At 44.2% G+C, this 5,739-nt stretch overlaps 1 long non-coding RNA gene across 1 annotated transcript in view; it reads left to right on the top strand.

The window, feature by feature from the left end:
• Positions 1 to 5,739, top strand: part of LOC108785543 — an 18,554-nt gene that overhangs the window by 5,804 nt on the left and 7,011 nt on the right. The window contains exon 2 of the long non-coding RNA XR_001941138.1: positions 1,097 to 1,099. This is a non-coding gene — a long non-coding RNA (uncharacterized LOC108785543). The remainder of the gene's footprint in view (positions 1 to 1,096; positions 1,100 to 5,739) is intronic.

The following is a 5,739-nucleotide window of genomic DNA, read 5'->3' on the forward strand; positions in this document are numbered from 1 at the left end:
AGGGGGAGGAGAGAGAGAGAGAGAGGAGAGAGAGAGAGAGAGGGAAGAGAGAGAGAGGGAGAGAGGGAGGAGAGAGAGAGAGGGAGCAGAGAGAGAGAGAGAGAGGGAGAAGAGAGAGAGAGAGAGAGAGAGAAAGAGAGAGAGAATTGTGTCAAGTAATTGCAAAATATTACATATTATTAGCTTGAACTCCTGTCACCCCACATGTCAAAGAGATGAAGGGAGGTAGATTAAGTTTGAAGTCTGGGTGGCAACCATGGCTCCAGGAATTTTCTGGACTTTTATGCCTCCATTTAATGTTCTCTAATATACAGTACCATGTGATTCGAGTACCATGTGATTGGCGGAGGGCTACGGTAGTTCCAATATTCAAAAAGGGGGCTAGATGCCAACCAGGGAACTATAGGCCGGTCAGTCTAAAATCGGTAGTTTGTAAACTGTTAGAAGGTATAATTAAGGACTATTTGGTAAAATTTGTTAATGACAATCAGCATGGGTTCAGGAAAGACCGCCCCTACCTGACTAACTTGCTAACTTTTTATGAGGGGGTAAGCAGAGATATGGATGGAGGGAAGCCGGTAGATGTGGTATACCTGGATTTCTCAAAGGCATTTGATACGGTACCACACAAGCGCTTACTTCACAAGCTGAGGGCTATGGGCATAGATGAAAATACAATATATTTAGATTTGTTTTTCCAGTCTTACGTAATATGTTGTATTCAATTTGGGTTGCACAAAAATCATCTTCATTTTCACACTGTTGTACATCACCCAGACAGTTGTTCACTCCATCGCCGAGGACTTTACAAGTGACGCAGCTCCGAGCACTGCCTAAAACACAAAACACCCCCCCGTGTTAGATTGTTCCAGGCAAACCTGGAAATTCACAGCAGAAACCACCTCTTATGAGAAGATCAGAATTCCAATATACCTTGATCTATCTATCTATCTATCTATCTATCTATCTATCTATCTATCTATCTATCTATCTATCTATTCCAAGAGATAAAGCTTTACACAAGCCATAAGGTACCCATACACCTTACAACCATCGCAAGACTTTTGTCTTGCAATGGTTGTAAGCTAATTAAAAGCTTGTAACGATCTGCCCATCTTGGACAGGCAGATCATACTTGCGATCATCGAAAGCTTTTTGCACACTGGCCCATTTGGCATTTGTCTCCCGAGAGCGGCACTAACCCGCCGACAATCGTACGATTCTCGGCGGGTTTTCAAGCCTGCACGGGAGACAAAAGACGTGTGACCGTACAGTAGAAACGGTCGCATGCCTTCCATACACCTGCCGATTATTGTGCGATTGCGGGATTTCCCGCAATTATCGTTCGATAATCGGCAGGTGTATGGGCACCTTTAGGCATGCTATTTCCTGCAATGTGACTGCAATTTTCACATATCATTGGACTCAGCTGAAAATAACTGTCACTTATTTATTGCAGGTATTCGTATAGCATCAACAATTTACCCAGTGCCCTACAGAACACACATTCCCATCATTCCCTGCCCTAAAGGAGCTTACACTCAATGGTCCTATCTCACATGTATACACATGGGCTGGTTTAGACAGTAGACAGTTAACATATCTGCAAACTCCTTGCAGATAGTGTTCTAGCTGGGTTTGAAACAGAGACCCCCAGTGCTACAAGAAAGGTTATGCAAAATGCACTGTATGTAGATTGCACTATACCACACATTGCGGCGTGCTGCGTCAGAAAAAATTGGTGCAGGTATGGTTTAATTTCCACTTCGATGCATTAGCAGCCCATTCAAAATCAATGCACAGCCTTAACACACGTAACGCAACACACCAGACCAGACAGGTTTAAATGGGCCCCTAACCATTCCCTACTCCATTCAAAATGTATAAAGAAAGTTTTTTGGCTGTACATAGACTTTAAATTGAGCTCTAGCATTTAGCGAGATCAGTTTAAATTAAAATACCGCCTAAGCCTTATCGTTATATTATATCTGGCTACAGTACACCAAACCACTCGCCAGATATGATGGCCCCTAAACAATTTGAAGATCAAATGCATTCAATGGTCCATCCATGTCCGGATTGCTGGCTTGGAGGTATTTGGCACAGAGGTGGGTTTTTAAGTTCTGGGAGGAAAGGATGAAATGATCAAAGAGATGAATCGTAGTTTTCTCTGAAAAGATTTAGAGGCCATCACTGTGAATATAGGACTGCAATCGCTTGACATTAGGCCCAATTCACAAAGCTTTACACAAGCCTTGTGCATGCCATTTCCTGCAATGTGACTGCAATTTTCACATATAATTGGATTTAGCTGAAAAGTCACCTATTTATTGCAGGTATTCGTATAGCATCAACAATTTACCCAGTGCCCTACAGAACACACATTCCCATTAGTCCCTGCCCTAAAGGAGCTTACACTCAAAGGTCCTATCTCACATGTATACACATGGGCTGGTTTAGACAAAAGACAGTTAACATATCTGCAAGCTCCTTGCAGATAGTGTTCTAGTTGGGTTTGAACCAGAGACCCCTAGTGCTACAAGACTAAGCCCCTAAGCCCTATATGAGTCTTCCTGGTTTGTCAATTGGATCACTATGGGCTGACTTTGGAAATAACAGGATCATTACTTGGTCACTAATAGCTAACGTTTTGGGGCCACACAGGGTCCCTTCATCAGGGCAACATAGTGACCAAATTTCACTATGGTGCTGGTGATCTACTACTCTCTCAATGTTGACGCCACCAGTCTAGGCAAACGTGACTTGTTTGGAGTTCCCAGACTGCTTTTAAATAATAAAATGTACTATTGCTATTCGGTGTGACCTGTCAGAATTTCATTCATGAGGACAGGTAAAGTTACTATAAGGTCAATAAAAAAAATCCTGTTCTCAATAATTCTCACCTGCAGCGATCACACTGCCGAAGATTAGGAAGACAAGGATGAGCTTCATGGTGATGGAGACCAGGATTCAGATTTGTCGGTTGATGAGTTGATAGACAAGTCTTGTCACTCCGTTGCAGGTTGATTTGTGTGGTGGATATCCACGGTATTTATATATTTCTGAGTGGCCCGATATGCCAGAATATGAACAATTCTTGGCCAAAGCCATAATCTTTTAATTACAATTTTGGAAGAATTGTTTATTCGAGTAAACAGTGACGTGTAAAGTTTGAACACCTGGGAGGAAACTGGAAGAATTGGAAACTTTTTGACTTCCTCCGAAGCAGATAGATAATCCTCACAAGTATCATTTGTTCCAACTTTGCCCCAGGCAATTGGATCAGAAGGGTGTTCTGTAGATGGCATACGGGAGAAGGATGTAGGAGCTGGATAATATCTATAATATACAGTATATGGGCTTCCAATGGTAGACAATGGCTTCCATAAAGTAGATCTAAACCCAATCACTACAATCTCCTGTATGCTTTCATGTCTTCATGTAATTTCAAAAGTTGTCTTCAATCTTTTTCACTCTGCAGCTTCCATTAAAACAATACCTGGTGATCCTGCCATGAATTCCTGTTATGAGGGAACAGCTTTATGCCAATTGTGCTTCCAAAATGTTACCTTGCCGCATGCGCCCCCAATAAAGACAATAAGAGGGCCATGCTGACACATTAAGCAGGCATAGTCTACTGTTGTCCAGAGCAATTATGTGCTCTCAATCTATGCAATCAATGCTACAGCAAGTGCATGTAGATAGGAAATTGCTGCAGGAATCAGCAGAATTGAGAAAGGAAGAAAAAAGTGAAAGAATGGAAAAAAAGCATGGCTTGTTTATTATAGACAGTGTATTAGCAAACTAAAAAAGTAAGGGGAGTTTTTATTTAAAAAAATGTGCAGAGCCATTTATAATGCAAAACTGCCATCTATGCAAATGGTGGCAATAATTAATGTAATATCAGGAAAATACCATATAATGGCCACTAGATGGAAAGAAGATCGGAATAAGAGACATCATTTAAGGTAAGTGCTAACATTAACATTGGGGGGAGGGAAAAATGTTTTTGCCTTTAATGTCACTTTAACTTTATTGCTATGACATAGGGGACTAAGAAATCCCCTATGTGATAGCCAATTCACCAAACAGGTCCTCTTTATGGAGACATCAGGGGTCCCCAAGACCCCTGATGTCACCTAGGGACCCCCAGAGAAGCTGATGAAGCAGAGATCTGCTTCATCAGCTTCTCTCCTGTGTTTTGCACCGGAGGAAGCCGGCTCCATGCTCCCTCATCACTCCTGACGAGAGAACATGGAGCCGACTTCCCGGGCCAATCAGGAAGCCGGGCAGCGTGTAATGACGCGCTGCCCGGCTTCCTGATTGGTCGGGAAACTGGCCAATCAGGAAGCTAACCTTTTAAGTTGCATGAGTTTCCATGGCCGAGCAGCTGCATCCAAGCCTTACATCACCAAGTGCAATGCAAAGCGTCGTATGACGTAGTGTAAAGCACGCCGCCACTGGACTCATGGAGAAGTGGAGACGTGTTCTCTGGAGTGACCAATCACGCTTCTCTGCCTGGCAATCCGATGGACATGTCTGGGTTTGCCGGTTGCCAGGAGAACGGTACTTGCCTGACTGCATTGTGCCGAGTGTAAAGTTTGGTGGAGGGGGGATTATGGTGGGGGGTTGTTTTTGCAGGGGTTGGGCTTGGCCCCTTAGTTCCAGTGAAGGGAACTCTTAAGGCATCAGCATACCAAGACATTTTGGACAAGCAAGGTCCATAAAGACATGGATGAGCGAGTTTAGGGTGAAGAAACTTGACTGGCCTGCACAGTCAAGTGCAGGCCAGTCAAGAGTCCTGACCTCAACCTGATAGAACACCTTTGGGATGAATTAGAGCGGAGACTGCGAGTCAGGCATCCTTGTCCAACATCAGTACCTGACCTCACAAAAGTCAAACATTCCCATAGACACACTCCTAAACCTTGTGGACGCCTTCCCAGAAGAGTTGAAGCTGTTATAGCTGCAAAGGGCGGAGCCAACCCAATACTGAACCCTACGGACTAAGACTGGGATGCCATTAAAGTTCATGTGCATGTAAAGGCCGGCGTCCCAATACTTTTGGCAATATAGTGTATCATTTTACCTGATAAACCTTTGATAGATTTTCGCAGCCTAGATGTATAACCTATATAATTGCATCCAACAAGTTAAGAACATCTTTATTACACCATCCATAACAGTTTCTAACAATACAGTGGACCAACACAAGTTAACATGCATGACTCAATGTTCACCAATCTCTCCACTTGTTTTCCTGAAGAGATCCAATCCTCCCTGATGTGTGGCCAAAATCTCATTCTCGTTACAACCCGCCTACTGCTGGTAGAGACTGGGGAGAGCAGCGGGAATCAGAGGGCACATGGAGACAGAGTGGTGTGGAGAGTTCATGGAGGGGATCTGAGTGCAGGCACACAGCAGGGAGGATCTGATGACAGTCAGGATACACACTGCAGAGCAGCGGAGAACCAAGGAAGGGGTGCGGCTGTTACTTTTTTTTATGAATGCCTGTGATCATTGGCTTCTCAGCCACTGATCACAGCTATGCATGGATGAGCAAAGTCTAGCCTACCCTTCTGCTATAAGTACCTGAAGAAACAGATTGGGGAGTGCTGCCTATAGTGGTCACCTGCAGTGGCGTAACAACCGGGGGGGTCGTTCGCCCCGGGCGCATAGATGGCGGGGGGCGCCTGCCGCAAGCCGGCCGACTGTCACCAGAACAAGGCATCAGGCTCC

Source organism: Nanorana parkeri, unplaced genomic scaffold (assembly GCF_000935625.1).
Source record: "Nanorana parkeri isolate BGI_ZX_2015 unplaced genomic scaffold, ASM93562v1 scaffold166, whole genome shotgun sequence".
Classification (NCBI taxonomy): domain Eukaryota; kingdom Metazoa; phylum Chordata; class Amphibia; order Anura; family Dicroglossidae; genus Nanorana; species Nanorana parkeri.